Raw genomic sequence first — 18,478 nt, 5'->3', positions numbered from 1 at the left:
AACCTTTTCAATGGGTCCAGTCTGTCCTTGCCCAAGGGATGAAATTAGGGCTCAGGACAAACCAATGGCCCCAGATCCGGCCCTCACCGCTCACAGGCATTTTTAAGGGCACAAAGGCAGAAACCCACTCCCTGCTCGCCCCTGGGAGCTTCTCCCTTCTCCAGGTGATAGGGTTCTCTCTTGACCTCAGCATAACCCAACTACTAGGAGTACTGTGGGCGGGGCTAAGGACAGGGCCCACATTTTAACAGCTGTGTGACTTTGAGCTCATTATTTAGCCTCTCTGTGCCTACATTTCCTCATGTATACAATGAGAATTGTAATGGTACCTACCTCATGGGGCTACTGTGGGACTGAAAGGACTCGATATTTCTAAAACACTTATGACAATACCTGGCACGTTTAAATACTCAGTGTATGTTAGCTATTCTAATTTGCCCTCTTGGGTCCTTGTAGTAAGACCTCAATAATTATTTACTTTACTTGGCATTCCCCATGTATAGCTTCTAGTTTTTGATTGCGGCTCTTAACTTTTCCTTAAGTTACATGACTTGTTTAATTTTATTTCCTGTTGGAAGGGATCTATTCTGGTAAAGTACAACTTTGAGTCTATAAAAACTACCCAAGCTCCTGGCTTCTTCAACTGTGTCTAACATTTCAACACTTTTTGATTCTGGTTATCTACACAGCCTTGGTTTTGATGGTGGTGTTGCTATGCTCTGGGTTGTGACAGGTCTGACATTATATTACTGGAGTCAGTATTTTCTGGGAACACATGAGAGAAACAAGAAGCTTATCCCTTTACCTGCAGATAGAAAAACTTCCCTTCTGATACAAATATTTGACCCTGGAGCACAGGTTCAGAGATCATGCCACAAATGCTGCCCTGGGGATATCAGCCTAACTTTCCCCAGAAGATCCTGTGCCACTCAAGTGCACAATACTGCTTGATCATGACCAGTCACGGGCCCCAGGGTTCTCCAAAGTGGATCTGCCACACAGAATTTTGCACAAAAGTTCAGGGTGGTCCAAAATTTCCTTCTTGTATCTGTCCTGCATTTTCTTACATGTCCTTTTTCTCTTCTTTGTTTTTAAATTTATTTTGAGACAGAGGGGGAAAGCATGAGCAGGGGAGGGGCAGAGAGAGGGAGAGAGAGAATTCTGAACAGGCTCCACGCTGTCAGCAAAGAGCCTGATGTGGGGCTTAAACCCATGAACTGTGAGATCATGACCTGACGCGAAATCAAGAGCTGGATGCTCAACTGACTGAGCCACCCAAGCGCACCTCCCCCCCGTCATGTGTCTTTTTTTTTAATTGATATATAATTCATATATTATAAAATTCTTCCTTTTAGAGTGCACAATTCAGTGGTTTTCAGTATATTCACAAAACTTTGCAACAAGCACCACTATCTAATTCTAGAACTTTTCATCAACCCAAAAAGAAACCCCATACCCATTAAAACACTCATTCCCAATTTCCCACCCCTACCTCCAACTCTTGACAGCCACCAATCTGCTCTCTGTCTCTATGGATTTGCCTGTTCTTGACATTTCATATAAATAAAATCATATAACATGTGGCATTTTGTGTCTGACTTCTTAGCATGATGTTTTCATAGTTCATCCATATAGCAGCATCTATCGATACTTCATTCCTCTTTCATGGCTGTGCATGGATAAACAAAATGTGGAAGGCCTTCTTATCTTTTTTTTTGAGGGGGGTGCTTTCAAGCAGTCCTATTTGGTGCTCTGTGATTGGACCTGCTTACTTCTGGCCATTCTGGGTGACAAAATCTAACTCTTGCTATAGTGCTGTGGGAATTAATATGAGTCTTCCCTTTAATTTTTTTTAATATTTATTCTTGAGAGAGAGAGAAAGACAGAGTGCAAGTGGGGGAGGATCAGAGACAGGGAGACCCAGAATCTGAAGCAGGTTTCAGGCTCTGAGCCGTCAGCACAGAGCCCGACGTGGGGCTCAACTCACAAACCACTAGATCATGACCTGAGCAGAAATCAGACACTTAACTGACTGAGCCACACGGGTGCCCCCCGCTTTAATTTTTTATACAGGTCAAAATTGGTTGTAAAAAAAATATGCCATATGCAATGGCTTCAAAGGAGAAGATAAGCCATGGCAGAAGGAACCCGAGTTGACGAGTTGAGGGCATGTGCAGGAGACATATGCCTGGCGGCCGACTGTATATAAAGCCTCCATATTTTTTGAGGTGTATAAGTAGGTAGAACAAACCTAACTTTCTAGGACTGATGGAACATGTTTCCATGCAACATATGCCTTCTGTTTCAAGACCAGAACCCCGTGGTCTCCCACTCTTGCCATTTTCAGATCAGAATCCTTTTGTTTGCACACAGTTGTGATATGGCTCAAATCCTCACCTCCATTCCAATTGCCAATCATTACTATTGGAAAGATACGGTAGGGACTTATCTGGACCCTGTTCTCTGAACTCTGAGATGGCATAAACTCAAAATAAGTCACTTTCTCGGCCCAGCTCCAGCCCAGAGATGTACCTTTGTAAGCGGAGGATAGGCTGCTGAGCCCCTTGTCTATGGGTCGGTGTACCCACAGAGTCTCGAGACAGAGTCACAGAGGTGAAAGTCAGGCCTTCCCTTAGAGAATGCTTGCTGTCCCTTTTTGGACCTGCCACTCATCACCAAGCTTCTTTTCTCCTCTCACAACCTGTAAAAGTGAATTTGCTTTTCCTCAATCCTGTTTCTGGGGTTGGGTGTCATGTATACTTATGACCACAAGATGCCAATAGAGAGCTTGGCTGCAAGTCTTCCCCTTTGTCTCCTGGGGCTGAGAGCAGCCATTTCATTTGATTCAATTACATTCATTCCACAATACATAGGAAGCACCTACTATGTCATGGCTCTGTGTGAGGCTAGGTCACAGAGTTCACAGAATGACTCAAGCTACAGTATGTGAACTCTGAACTCTATAAATGAGTAGCTTCCACATTCCACAATCTCATTGTTTTCTCCAAAGGGATAAACTAAAAAAAAAAAAAAAAAAAAAAAATGGACTCTCCTACAGTGAGCATTATAAGACCTCTGGACACAAGGTCTTGCCAAGGTCACTTTTATTTTCCACAACCTTGTCTCTTCCCTACAAAGCCACATGTCACAATGCTCTCTGTATCACATCATACCTAATTAGCTCTTCTGCGTTATTTCTTTGGCCCCAGAAGTGCTCATGTATAGTTGTGGAATGTGAGTTTATCCATGGGCTCAACATAAATTCTCATGAGGTCCAAATATTGTGTATTGCAATATTTTCAAGGGCAGGAGCCATGAATTTGTCATGTTTTATTCATATACTATGTCAGTATTTTTGGGTACCTGCTACTTGCCAAGCACTGTGTTAAATTACACATATACAATAGTGAGTTAAAAGAGCACACTCCCATTCCTGGAGCTTATTGGGTTTCTATATGTGCCAGGCACAATGGTTAGTGTATATTAGAAGTTCAGTCAATGTTTGCATCATTTCTTTTTTTAAATTTTTAAAAGATGTTTATTTTTGAGAGAGAGCATGCGTGTGTGCACATATGCACGTGAGGTGGGGAGGGGCAGAGAGAGAGGGAGACAGAGGATCCAAAGCAGGCTCTGCTCCAATAGCAGAGAGTGAAATGCGGGGCTTGAACTCACGAACTGTGATACCGTGACCTGAGCTGAAACCCAACACTTAACCGGTTGAGCCACCCAGGTGCCCCCACAGGCGTTCTTTATATGAAAGATTGTAATTATATTTAAGATGAAGCAATGGTTTTAATTGTGGCCCATTCTAGTCAAGTGTCTCAATAGCAAAACACATTAATAACACTTTCAGTGAGCTTCAAAGATTCGACTAAAGGACATATATTTAATACATTTAAATGTTAGAGAATCTTACTAAGAAGATTACCATGGGCAATTTCAAAAGATTATAATATAGGGTTACTAAGAGAGGTGAAGGATCCTTAACATCAAAGGTAAAGACTTTTGCAATGCTTCATACTACCGTCTTTAACATACTGGAAATCCAATACGTTGGTCAGTACAGATTGTAACTTTTCTTTATTTTTCCGTTTTTATTTTTATATTTTTTGAGAGAGAGAGTGTGCACACAAGCGCAGGGAGGGGCAGAGAGAGAGAGAATTTTTTTTTTTAATATGAAATTTATTGTCAAATTGGTTTCCATACAACACCTAGTGCTCATCCCAACAGGTGCCCTCAATACCCATCACCCACCCTCCTCTCCATCCCACCCCCGTCAACCCTCAGTTTGTTCTCACTTTTTAAGAGTCTCTTATGTTTTGGCTCCCTCCCTCTCTAACCTCTTTTTTTTTTCTTCCCCTCCCTCATGGTCTTCTGTTAAGTTTCTCAGATCCACATAAGAGTAAAAACATATGGTATCTGTCTTTCTCTGTATGACTTATTTCACTTAGCATAATACTCTCCAGTTCCATCCACGTTGCTACAAGAGGCCATGTTTCATTCTTTCTCATTGCCACGTAGTATTCCATTGTGTATATAAGCCACAATTTCTTTATCCATTCATCAGTTGATGGCCATTTAGGCTCTTTCCATAATTTGGCTATTGTTGAAAGAGAGAGAGAGAGAATCTTAAGCAGGCTCCACGCGGGGCGCCTGAGTGGCTCAGTCAGTTAAGCGTCCGACTTTGGCTCAGGTCATGACCTCACGGTTCATGGGTTTGAGCCCGTGTTGGGCTCTGTGCTGACAGCTCAGAGCCTGGAGCCTGCTCTGGATTCTGTGTCTCCCTCTCTCTCTGCTCCTCCCCAACTCACGTTCTGTCTCTTTCTCTCTAAAAAACAAATAAATATTAAAAAAAAAATTTAAGCAGGCTCCATGCTCAACAAAGATCTCGATGCGGGGCTCAATCCCACAGCTGTGAGATCATGACCTGAGCCAAAATCAAGAGTCGTACAATGAACTGACTGAACCACCCAGACACCCCATAACTTTTCTTTAAATCAGGTGGCTTGTTTAATCTTATTTTTTGTTAGAATGCCTCTACTCTGGTAAAGTATAACTTTGGGTCTATAATATTCTGCCCATGGCTGCTCAACTTCCTACAGAGTTTCATGGATGTAGGTGTTTTACCTAGCCCCTGGAACAGAAGAATGAGAAAACTCAAAATTGTTCCTAATGTTTCAACATATGTCACCCAGAAATTACCAGGTGAGCCAATAAATATATACAGTGAGGTAAAGCATTGGGTTTTGTATAAAAACATTTGAGTTCAAGCCTTGCCTATTCCATTTACTAAATGTGTAACCATGCTAAGGATAAATATTTTACAGAAATATTGGAAATACCAAATGAGGTGGTTCCTGGGAAAAATGCTTTGCAAAATGGCAAACTTAGGTCTAAGATCTGTCATTCTCAAGAATCACACCAGATTAATCAACAAATTCTGCAAATATTTATTGGACACCTACGCTGCACCAGATCCTGTGCTCTGTGCTGGGCACACAGTAATGATTTCGGCATCTTAAATTCTAGCAACTGACAGTCTATTCGGGAGACAGTCCTGCGAACAAGAAGGCCGTCATGTATTGTCAGTGCTGTGATGGCAGAACGCATAGTATATGGCATGTCCGGCCGGGCAGACTTGTGTCATGGCAAGGCAGAAGAATGTGATAAAAGCATGCTCATTTAAATACTGGACTACCTATGTGACCCCAGGTCTCTGTGCCTCAGTTTCCTTACCTGTGAAAGAGGGGATAGTCATGATAATTTATGGGGTTGTTGTGAGAGCTAGCTGAGGGCATCACATACAAAACACCCAGGACAGGACCTGGTATAGAGTAAGGACTATGTAAATGTTAGCTGTGTTTTGTTCTTATTCTGTCAGCAGTGTCAGGTAGAGAGCTTCGTAGAGGCTCTGACCCATGAACTTCGTCTTGAGTGATGAGCAGTTTTTTTTTTTTTTGTTTTTTTTTTTACCAGGTGGACATTGGGAATAATGGGGATGCTGCTAACAGAGAATGATGAACTTAGGAGACTCGTGAGAAGGTGTATAGAAGGAGGCATACATCCTGCAAGGAGATCTCACAAAAAGGAAAACCACAAGAGAAGTTGTAGAGATGGCTGGAGCTGCACCACGGAGGCCCTGGTTCATCATTTTTTAGTGTTTAGACTTTGCCAGGTGGGTGATGGGGAGGAGATATGGAGGCTGAAAAAGAGGAAAATGTCTAGGAAGAACCTTCAGGTTTGTGACCTTTGACACTGGGGTTCTGGTACGGATGACCAAGAGATACAAGAGGTGTGTCTTAGCCTGAGTTCACTAGAAAACAGAGACTGAAGTACAGCTGTTGTACTAAGGGTTTCTTGAAGGCTACAATTACAGAGCAGCTAGAATGAGCAGAGGAAGGAAATGAGGCGAGGAAGGAGAGAAAGCAAATATGAAGTAGCACATTACAGAGATTTCTACAGCTTCTCGAGGAAACAGAGCTGGTGGCTTGTTCACATTGGATGTGTCTGGGTAAGCACTGTGAAACTACCTTGGTTCAGCTGATCAACGCCCTTGAACTTCTAGGCTGTGTCAGTTACCCCTTCAAGTAATCACCAGAAAGTCGGAACTCGTAGCCCATGTCGTGGCACTACATTTGAGGCTAGAAGCAGGAAAGCCCGAGTTTCCATGAGGTGGGGTCAGACCTTTGAGGAAGCTGTGGCCATTTGTTTTTCTTTTTTAATTTTCAAATTTTAGTGTAGTTGCTACACAGTATTACACTCGTTTCGGGTGTACAACATGGTGATTCCCCATGTTTACACGCTATGCTGTGCTCAGCTCAAGTGTAGCTACCATCTGTCACCGTTTAATGCTGTTACAGTATCATTGGTTATATTTCTTATGCTGTTCCTTTTATTTCTGTGTCTTATTCATCCCATAACTGGAAGACTGTATCTCCCATTCTCCTTCCCCTCTGGAAGCCATCAATTTGTTCTCCGTATTTATAGGTCTGATTCTGTGTTTTGTTTGTTTATTCATTTGTTTGTTTTATTTTATGTATTTTAATTTTTTTCATGTTTATTTATTTTAGAAAGAGAGAGAGGGACAGAGTGTGAGCAGGGGAGTTGCAGAGAGAGAGGGAGACAGAATCTGAAGCAGGCTCCAGGCTCTGAGCTGTCAGCACAGAGCCCCACGTGGGGCTCGAACTCATGAACCATGAGATCATGACCTAGCCAAAGTCAGATGGTTAACTGACTTAGCCAACCAGGCGCCCCTGTTTGTTTTATTTTAGGTTCCACATATGAGTGAAATCGTAAGGCATTTGTCTTTCTATCTGATGTATTGCACTCAGCATAATACCCTCTAGGTCCATCTATGTTGTTGCATATGGCAAGATTTCATTCTTTTTTTTTTTTTTTTTATGGCTGTGTAATTGACATTTTCATTGAAACAGCTATAAAGGAGGATCTACTGGAGCTTGGATCTCAGCCCAGGGGATTTCATGAGAGCTGGTGCTATTAGCAGACAGGGTGACAGTGGTGACAGCCAGGGATCTCCTTTGAGCAAGTGGCCAAGGACTCCTCTTGTGTAAACTGAAAGGAGGCATAAATACAAGATGCTACAATCTACCCCTTGATAATGTAATCTGGAGCCTCCATTTTGGTGAGAACAACCCGTTCTCATTTCTTTTCTGGATGAGGAAACAGTCTTTCACATTGGTGGCCAGTTATATTCTCCTCAAAAGGAGGGTTATTCTCCTAATGAAGGTTAGTACATCAAGACACAGCTCCTGCTACTGTATTTGGTCCAAGAACCATAATTTATACTAATCATCTCCTTGTACAACCAATGTGTTTATACGTTCCTCACAATTAACTAGTATACTGGCTAATTTAGTTTTCTTGCTTGGTGGGGTGACCCAGACCTTCATCCCGGAGGGGTTTGAGTACTTAGTTGCCTTTCCCTTCTTTCGGTCCTGGTTGCTACAATTGGATTTTTACAGTTATCACTGGGGATAGATGCATTAAGAGATGTTGAGTTTCAAACGGAATCCTCGCTATTTCTGTGCACCCTAACTCCTAGTAGAAATTAGGGTGATTACCTCAGCAAGTATAAAAATGTCTTTCTTTGCTTGTTGTCCCACTGGCATTAGAATCTCAAAACTGCAAGATGGGAATTGCAGTTTCTGGTTCATTGGAACATTTACTGTGTCGTCAGGTAGAAGTCGCTTCCGATCTTGGAGCCAGTATATCAAGCCCAGCATAGCTTAGGTTTGTGGGAATGGGGAAGCAAAAGTTCCACAAGCGGGTCACTGGAGGGATAGTCGGTGGAGCCACTCCTACTACTGCCTTTCAGTTCCTGGACCTAAGTTTTTAAGCTATTCAAGAAAATAATACACTGCCTATGGTTTCAGTGATTATACTACATCTCAAGATGTTGTGAGTGAGCTGGTGCCTTAGCTTGTCCTTCAACAGGTCTATCTACCATTGTCTTAGGCTTGCTGATTCTGAGTGACGAGGTACGTGACAACTCCAGGGATTCTCATGTTCATGACCCATTGTTGCACCTCCTTTGCTATGAAGTGGTCCCTTTGGTATTGGGTATTATTGTGCAGAGTTCAATGTCAGTGGATCCGGATTTTTCTCAGCCTTTGCATGGTGGGGATGATGGAGGCTCTACAGATAGAGAAGGCAAACACATATCTGCTGTATGTATCTATTCAGACAGACATGAATTGCTGCTTTTCCCCAAACTGGAAGGGGTTTGATGTAATTGATCTTCTGTCAACTGTCTGGCTGACCTACCTGAGTAATGGTGCCATACTGGGAACTAATATTGGCAATTTCTACTACAGATGGTTTGGGATATTCAGCAGTTGCAGTGGTGGGACTCATGCATAGCTGGCATTCCTTTTTCCATGAGCACATTGTACAAGTATTGGGGTAGCTGAGGAGGGACATGGGCTGAGATCCACTGGATGAGTCTCTTGTCCACATGGTTGTTAAGAGAGTTCTCTGCAATGTATACTATTTGGTGGGTATTAACTTGAGACAAATATCTGTATGTTTGTGTCCATTTTCACAGATCCATCCATATACCTTTTCCTTATACTCAATCTTCTGGTTTTGGCCACTTGAATGGAGTTGTAATGTGGCAGCAGCAGTCCATTTCTGGCTGGTGCCAGCATACTATGCTGACCCATCTGTAAATCAAGCCCTTGTGATTTCCTCTTCTGTCAGTTGGTTATAGAGATTTCATGAGGCCATTGGTGTGACTCGAAGAATAGGAGTTAATGCATTAGAGTTAGGTGACATGGGCATCTTGACCACCTATTCATGTAGTTCATTAGTACCTTCTGGACCTGCTTGAACATAGTCCCAAATGTATTGCTTCAGCATTCAGGGGGATGAGTGGATAGCTGTTAGAACTACCAAATTTATGACATGGTGGACTTGTTAACACCATGATGTTTTTATGGGCATCTCTGTTTGCAAAGTCTTTTGGTATCTTGTGGTCAGGTACCCAGTGTTGACTGGGTGTGGTAACACAGCAGATGTTTTGCAAACAGAGAGTATCTCCCTGCCACAGAGGGCTTGTTATTTCTCTACAGTTCTAGGTGTCTATTTTATGACGCTCCTATTGGGGACAAATAAATACTGTTCCTCTCTTGGTGGTAAGAGTTACAAGGTGTGACAACTTGTTCTTTATTTTAGAAAAAGGCTAGTGTCTTCCAAGACATGCCCTGCTTCTGCTAAAACTTCACCAATATGGCAGGCCCTGAAGCTCTATGTGGTTTATTTGCCACCTTTTGGCATACAAGTGAACCCGTAAACATTTCAACAATATCATAGGTTCACAAAACTTATAGAACTTATTTCCCATCTCTTAGTATATAAATGTCTTACCCAGCCATCGAGGGTAGCTGTCATTTCCAGCTCAACAGGTACAATTAAAATGAAGTGGACCAGAATGATAATCTGAAGAGTGTCAAGATATTCAAGGTCCCAGTGGACGATATTATGTCAAAGAGCAAGAGAGTTAACATAGCACTCAGGCAAGAGGATGTATGTACTTGGCTATTTTTGACATGCAAAAGTAAATTGCTTTCAATCCTCCCTGCTGATGTGTGTCACGAAGAAAGTATTCTGCCAAATCAATATCTTTGTACTAAGTGCCGAGATGATGTTGATCTGCTTTTATAAAGATAGCACATCCAGCAACTGCAATCAGGGCTCCTGTTTTGTTAAGTCCACTGTCACCAGGCATGAGCCACTTGATTTTGCAAAGGTCAAACTGGAGAACTGAGAGAAATGTAATAGGATCTGTCTAGTCCATCTTTTAAATCTTTGATAGTGATACTAGTTTCTGCAGTGCCTTTGGCAATGTAATGTTTCTTCATCTTTTTAAATTTATTTATTATTTGAGGAGGGGAGGGCTAGAGAGGAAGAGGGAGAGGTAGAGAGGGAATCCCAAGCAGGCTCCATGTTGTCAGCACAGAGCCCTACACAGGGCTCAAACTCAAATCTATGAGATCATGACCTGAGCCGAAACCAAGAGTGGGACGCTTAACCGACTGAGCCACCCAGGTGCCCCTGTAATGTCTCTTCTTATTTAGATTTCTGGAAGGGGAAGTTTTAGGGACTTTCACGTGGCCTTTCCTATTAAAATGGTCCCTTATCCATAAGCCAGAGAAGCAACGGGAGAGATCTTGCAGAATCTAAGAATGTACATTCCAATTATACATTCAGAGACCAGAGAAGGAGGAACAGTGTGGGTGTGTGGACCCACTGACCTGCTATGAGATGGGCATTACTTTCTGGACCAGGGTTTGCATTAGATTGAATCACATGAAATTATCCTGGTTTGAAGACTTTGAAGGACTATGAAGTCCTACAAATTTATACCTAAATATTCATGGCCTCAAACCATCAAACCAAAGCCCAGAGAAAGTATGTAAATTACATATAGTACTTGAAGAGTATATACATTTCTATACTCTTTGAAAGTCATTAGGATATCCTCTTTGAAAGTCATTAGGAGACCCATGCTTGCATTTTGCATCCATCAGCATCCATAAGCGAGCACTGGTCTTTATCAGGAGGGACTACATGACCTACAGGATGGCCTTGAGTTGGACTGAGGCTCTTTCTGTGGTTTCTATCTACAAGCACTGCTAACCAGTGGAAACCATTAAGTAAGAGATTCAAGCTGGTTCTTCTGTCACATCCACTGCACCTGGCCCTGTTGCAAATTCTAAGGCCAGTCCTAGGTTCATTCTAAGTTAGGTTACAAAACCTGTCACATTTCACTTCCAACTCCTCATATCTTTATGTATAGCCCCCAACTTCCTATAACCACCTTTTGTAGAGCTCACTCATTTCTCACACATTTATATTCCATCTGAATAATCAGAGAAAATAAACTGGAATATTTATTGTGGAGTATCTGTTCCCTGCCACCTTCAAGACCCATATCAGGGCTGAACCTGATATGAACAGTGCTATTGATTCCCATGAGCATACTTCTAAGATATGATTGTGCCATATGGCAATTTTCCATGTCAGTATGAATCTCAATCTATACCCAGCCAGAAATATAACTATTTTTTAATGTTTATATTTATCTTTGAGAGAGAGACAGAGAGACAGAGAGAGAGACAGAGACAGAGCATGAGCAGAGGAGGGGCAGAGAGAGAAGGAGACAGAGGATCCAAAGCAGGCTCCAAGCTCTGAGCTGTCAGCACAGAGTCCAATGTGGGCCTTGGACCCATGAACCATGAGATCGTGACCTGAGCTGAAGTTAGACACTCAACTGACTGAGCTACCAAGGCACCCCATAACTTTTTTTTTTGAATTTAATTCTATTTGAGAGAGAGAGAGAGAGAAAGAGAGCGAAAGTGAGCAGGGAAGAGAGGCAGAGGAAGAGAGAGAGAATCTTAAGCAGGCTCCAAGCCTGATGTGAGGCTCCATCCCTGGGATCACAGCCTGAGCTGAGATCAAAGGTCGGATGCTCAACTGACTGAGCCACACAGACTCCCTGAAATATAACTTTTTAAAATAAATAATTCAACTTACTTCTACTTTGGCAGAGGGGCAGAAATATAATTTTAGTCACTTTGTTTGCCCCCCCCCCCTTTTTTTTTTTGCAAGATTGCATCTATGTTTGGAGGAGGGGTTTGAATGCACTGGGTAGGAAACTAGTCTCAGTAATTTTCTGGTCCTTGGATATTTGCCAGTCAGATTTTTGCCGAGTAAACCTCATCACTGCCAGACCTCTCCATATCTGGCAACTCTTCATACTACTTTCTCTCCCCTGTATATGCACTTCATTGTGATAGTAAGAATACAATAATTATACTGAGATAAATAGCTCACGAGAAATAGTGATACTATTTGTAAATATATTCTTCTGTATTATCTTGAAAAAAAATGAATTTGAAGTTAGGTGTCTTAAGCTAGAAGAATATGATCCTCAACAATAAGCTGATGCAAATGAAATCTTGAAAATGTCAATGTATTTTTAAAATTCTAAATTGTGGCAAAAACACATAACATACAATTCACTATCTTAGCCATTTTAAAGTGTACAGTTCAGTATGTTTAAGTATGTTCCCATTGTTGTGCAACAGATTTCCAGAACTCTCTTCATCTTGTCAAACTGAAACTCCATACCCATTAAATAACAACTCTGTTTCCCCCACCCCCTAGGCACTAGTAATCATTTTACTTTCTGTGTCTATGGATTTGACTACTCTTGATACCTCGTATAAGTGGAATCAAACAATATTTGTCTTTTCATGACTGCACTATGGAACTTAGCATAACATTCTCAAGGCTCATCCATGCTGTAGCATGTGAAAGAGTTTTCTTCCTTTTTAAGGCTGAACAATATTCCATTGTTTGTATATACTGCATTTTATTTATCCATTTATCTGTTGCTGAACATTTGGGTTGTTTTCACCTCTTGGCTATTATAAATAATCCCTCTATGAGCATGGAGGTGCAAATATTTCTTCAAGACCTGTCTTTCAATTCTTTTGGGTATATACTCAGAAGTGGGATTAGTGGATCATATGGTTTAAATTTTTCAAAGAAGCGCCATAGAGTTCTTCACAGCAGCTGTGCCAATTTATATCCCCACCAATGGTGCACAAGAGTCCCAATTTCTCCACATTTTTGCAAGCATTTGTTATAATAATAGTAATAATAATTATTATTATTAATAGTAGTCATCCTCATGGGTATAAGGTGCTCTTGCTATTACTGTTTCCCCTTCCCAGTGCATGGGAATAAACCTCAATTGCAGAAGCTGTTATGGGAAACAGTTGTGGTTAAGCCTTCATTTATATACTTACATTATCTGCATCCTAGTAAACTTGACAGAGTTAGCTACGTGGTTCACATCCCTCCACATTTCCCCAATGTCAAAGACACACCAGCGGAATAGCAACCCAGGCACTGGCATTGCCTTCTTAATCTGGGTTCTCATTTATGCTCATGACTGGGATGAGCAAGATTTGATTAGAGTACACAATGGGGATGTCACATTCAATTTTACATACATTTAACAGGGTCCTCTAAAGCAATGTGCAAGTATTTACAATATTTGCTACATTCCTACTGTGCAAAATGCAACATCTGAAATACATAAAGTGTTTAATGAATGTTTATTTATCAGTGTAGGTAGAAGAGAGGGAGAAATGATAGGGAAAGAATTAAGGAGAATGAGAGAGGCAGGGAGGAATATTGGAAGAATAAAATAAGGGAAAAGAGGAAGGAAGAAATGGAGGGAGAGAAAGTGGGAGGAAGGAAAGAAGGAAGGAAAGAAAGTCTATTGTGGGGTGCCTGGGTGGCTCGGTCAGTTAAGTGTCCGACTTTGGCTCAGGTCATGATCTCGTGGTTCATAAGTTCAAGCCCTGTGTCGGGCTCTGCACTGACACCTCAGAGCCTGCTTCAGGTTCTGTCTTCCTCTCTCTCTCTGCCCCTCCCCTGCTCATGCATTTTCTCTCTCTCAAAAATAAATAAACATTAAAAAAGAAAAATAAGTCTATTGGTCATAATTTTCAGATATGGAGTCTGGTTAAAATTTTTTAAAAGATGTTACACAGGTGACTTTGAAGCGTAGTCAGTTAAGAATAATTGATACGTTCTAAGAACATAAGTCCTGGAAAGGGCAGGTCCATGAGAAGTACCAACAATTAAGTAATGGGGAGAGAAAGAGACTCCAGTAAAGAGAAGGAAAAGCAGTAGATAAGGAGATAAGAGTAAACCAGGAGACTGTGATGTAATGGAGCCCATGGAAGAGAAAACTTCTGGAAAGTCATATTCAGCATTATCTAAGGTGGTGAGAAGTCAAACAAGTTTAGACTGAGGCATGCTCAGTCACAATGGCAAAATGGAAGACATTTCTGAAGTTTTCCAGAGCTATCATTGCGGAAGTATGGGTGTTTAAGTTGTAGATTTGGAGTAAATGGGAATTAAGTAATTTTAGCAAGTGTAGACTTCTTATTGAAGAAGCTAGTAGAGAGTGAGAGGTTGAAATTCTAGGAAATAAGGTAATTAATGAATGGAAATCCTGGAAGAAAAAGATGGTGGTGTGACCAAGAAGACACACAGATCTATCAGTGTGAAAGGAAAGAAGATACAACTGTGCAGAACCGGGTGTTGCAGGTGCCTGTGTTTATACTTAAATAGGTGGAAGGTGGAAGAGAGTTGAAGCGATTTATATTTAATCGTTTTAATGGTATTAATGATATAATGTTCATAGTTATTGGGTGAGAACATGGGAGGTAGAAATTTGGTTGGGGAACTTGAGAGAAGTCACAAACATTTAGAATATCGGTTACTAGAGTGCTAGAATGGAATGGAAAATGACCGAAAACAATTCAAAAGAGAGGATCAGTGAGGCCCAGCTGAGTTTGTGGGCCCTGAATCAGAATCAGGGTTTTTCTCCAGCAGCGTCCGGAAACTCAGACACAGGAAAAGAGAAATGTGGATATGCGACTAACACTGGGGTTTCACTTTGCAAAGGAGGTGTCTCGTAGCCTGGTGGAGTAGAAAAGTGGTTGCAGGTATCAGTGGGTATAGTGCAGGCAAACAACTGCAGGCTCCTGTATTAGGAAGGAAGGGCTGGCAAACGGGGAAAATGGAGGGTTGTCAGGGGACTGCAGGGGTCTAAGGTGGTGAAAGAGTGGTGTGCTAGGACATCAATGAATGGTGACAAGGTCTAAGGCATGACTGTGAATATGGGTGACTCAAGTGATAGTCAACTACTGAGAAGCCCTACAGTTAATAAGGAGGGATGGAGAGAGCTTTGAATGAATTGTACAAATAGCAGAACTTAGAACATGGAGAAGCTTGGACACCAAGGTCATTGATTAATGTGGTCAGTAAGTAACGTGTAATGAAACTGTAAAAGTTGAGAAGGGATAACATGGTGTTATAACTCTCCTAGGCAGGAAAGTTTTACATAATAGTAAAGGAAGAGTAGCTATGATGTAGCTGTGGTGAATTAGAGGTCAGCCTCACTTATAGGCTCCTGTCACATAGGGCAGAGGAGGTCAAACTTTCTATGAGTTCTGGTGACAGAAAGTCATAGTTGAGAACTTCACTCAGCTACCGTTTCTTGTGCACGTCACATCGCCTCTCTAATATTCTGTGTTTAATTTGCGAAATTGATAACGATTACAGCATTTACCTCATACAGTTTTTGTGAGGATTAAATTAACCTGTTCGGGTACAGAACTTAACACAATGTCTGGTATGTATGTACTTAATGGACGTAAGATAATGTTATCTAAACACAATGTTATCTAAATTTAAGATTTCTGAAGACAAGGAGTTTTGTATCTGTTCTTTTCTACCTCACAAGCCTCTCCCCCACCTCAGCCCCAGCCCAATTATCCCACAGTCTGCCTCATTACAGTTAAATAGCAACTCCATTATTCTAATTGCTCAAGCCCCAAACAACCATCTTTGACTCTTTCAAACTATACCTTCAATCTTTCAGCTTTGTCTTCCAAGTGCATCCTTAACCCAATTTCTGCCACCAGTTCAGATGTAGAAAGTTTCAGGAAACTGTCAATCTTATTAAAAACCAAAACAAGCTGAATAAAGTACACAGTCATAACTTTAAAAAAATGTATCGTTGGGCTGAAGACACAAAGTAATCCAATGAACTAAATTGCAGAAAATGAAAAGCCCTTTACAGAAGGAAGATGCTTATTGCCGTGCGTGTCTTTGGCGAAACTGCAGGAGAAGAAGGAATTCACCATAGACAGTGTAGGGAGAAACAAGGTAAAAAATACCAGTTTTTAACAGCTCCTGTGAAAGGATACTGTCTGAGAGGCAGGGAGGGCCAGAGACTTAATCCATATCTAGGGAGTGTGGATGTATTGGGTATTTATCATTTTTCTCTCCGGATTCATTTTCGACTCTTCTCCACCCAGGTCTCCTTCTAGACCCAGGAATGATGGCCTCTATTGCTTACAATGAAGTACTTCCTTACCATTTGTTTTTTGATCGGGTTTGGCCAAAGGGAGACACAGGCAGGATATTGGAAGGTGGGGGAGAAATTGAAGTCAGAGTATTTGTTCCTCTGGCTCCTTCCTTGAGGAGTCACTATTGTTGACTTTGAGTGGCCTACTGAAGGTCACAGCTCCTGTAAAATTATCTGAATATATGGCTACCCTCTCTGGGTTCCAGTTACCACCCCTTTACATCTTCAGGCCTAGGCATGGTAACATCTTCCCTCTTGTCAGTAATGGAATACTGCACTAAATCTGGTACATTTCACTAAATCTTGCCCACACTTTTACTAATGGTCACTCTATTAAACTATTCTCAAATTATCCAGTGTGTGATATCTGTTTCCCTCAACGATCCTGACTGAGACAATAAGGCATCTAAGGTCAAGAGTAGTCTTGAGCAGTGTATCCATTATGACAAAGTGGAACATAGCCCTAGGCTGAAGGAAAATACAGTTCAGGGAAACTGCCACCTAGGGGCCCTTCGAGGTCCTAATTGGGTAAACTAAGTCTTTTGGTTCTTTGCTCTTCATGTTTGTAGATCACACATTTCCATAACTTGAATGTACTCTGCTAGACGCAGGCCACCCATCTCTGTATTTGAGTATTTTGAAATTTAGTTCCTACAAGCAATGGCTGTTCCCCCCCCCTCCAGCTTTATTAAGATATAATTGACATAGAACATTGTGTAAGGTCAAGGTGTACAATGTGATGATTTGATACATGTATATATTGTAAAATGATTACCACAATAAAGGTTAGTTAACACACCCATCACCTCACATAGTTACTTTTTCTTCTTTTTTTTTACATAGTTACTTTTTCTTTTTTGTGGTGAGACGTTGTAAGATCTACTCTTTTAGCAACTTTGAACTATACAATACGATATTGTTAACTATAGTCACCATGTCATACATTATAACTCCAATGTTTATTTGTTTTATAACTGGAAATGTATACCCGTTGACCACCTCCACTCATTTCTCCAGCCCTCCCACCCCTGCTCCTGGTAACCACCAATCTACTCTGTTTTTATAAGTTTGTTTTTTTTTAAGATTCCATATATAAGTGAGAGCATACAGTGTTTGTCTCTCCCTGTCTGACTTATTTCACTTAGCTTAAGACCCTCAAGTTTCACCTATGTTGTCACAAATGGCAGAATTTCCTTCTGTATTATGGCTGAATATTCCATTCTTATGTACACACATTTTCTTTATCTGTTCATCTGTTGATGGACACTGAGGTTGTTTCCGTGTCTTAGGTGTTGTAAATAATGCTGCAATAAACATGGAAATGCAGATATCTGTTTTCATTTCCTTTAAATAAATACCTAGAAGTGGGACTGCTGTATGACATGGTAATTCTGTTTTTAATTTGTTTTTTAAAGTTTATATATTTATTTATTTTGATGGGGGAGAGGGGTAGAAGGAGGGAGGGAATTCCAAGCAGGCTCTGCGCTGACAGTGGAGAGCCCCCAGTGGGGAGCTTGATCTCACGAACCATGACAGCATTACCTGAGCCAAAATCAAGAGTTGGACGCTTAACCTTTGAAGCCACCTAGGCGCCCCTCTGTTTTTAGTTTCTTGAGAAACCCCCATACTGTTTTCCATGGTGGCTACAATAATTTATATTCATATGAACAGTGTACATGTGTTCCCTTTCATCCACGTTATTTAAAAAGTTCTCAAGTTAATTTTGAGAAAGAGAGGTGGGGATGGGAGAAGAGGGAGGAAGAGAAGATCCCAAGCAGCCTCTCCGTTGTCAGCGCAGAGCCTAATGTGGAGGCTCTATCTCACGAACTGAGATCATGACCTGACCCAAGATCAAAAGTCAGATGCTTAATTGACTGAACCACCCAGGCGCCCCTTCGTCTACATTTTTGCCAGCACTTTTCTCTTGTCTTTTTGATAATAGCTATCCCAACACGTGTGAGGTGATACCTCATTGTGGATTTGATTTGCATTACCCTAATG

This window comes from Panthera pardus, unplaced genomic scaffold (assembly GCF_024362965.1).
Source record: "Panthera pardus isolate Hobbes unplaced genomic scaffold, ASM2436296v1 HiC_scaffold_27, whole genome shotgun sequence".
NCBI classification, from domain to species: Eukaryota; Metazoa; Chordata; class Mammalia; order Carnivora; family Felidae; genus Panthera; species Panthera pardus.
The sequence above is the reverse complement of the archived record's forward strand: the minus strand, read 5'-3'. Positions refer to the sequence as shown.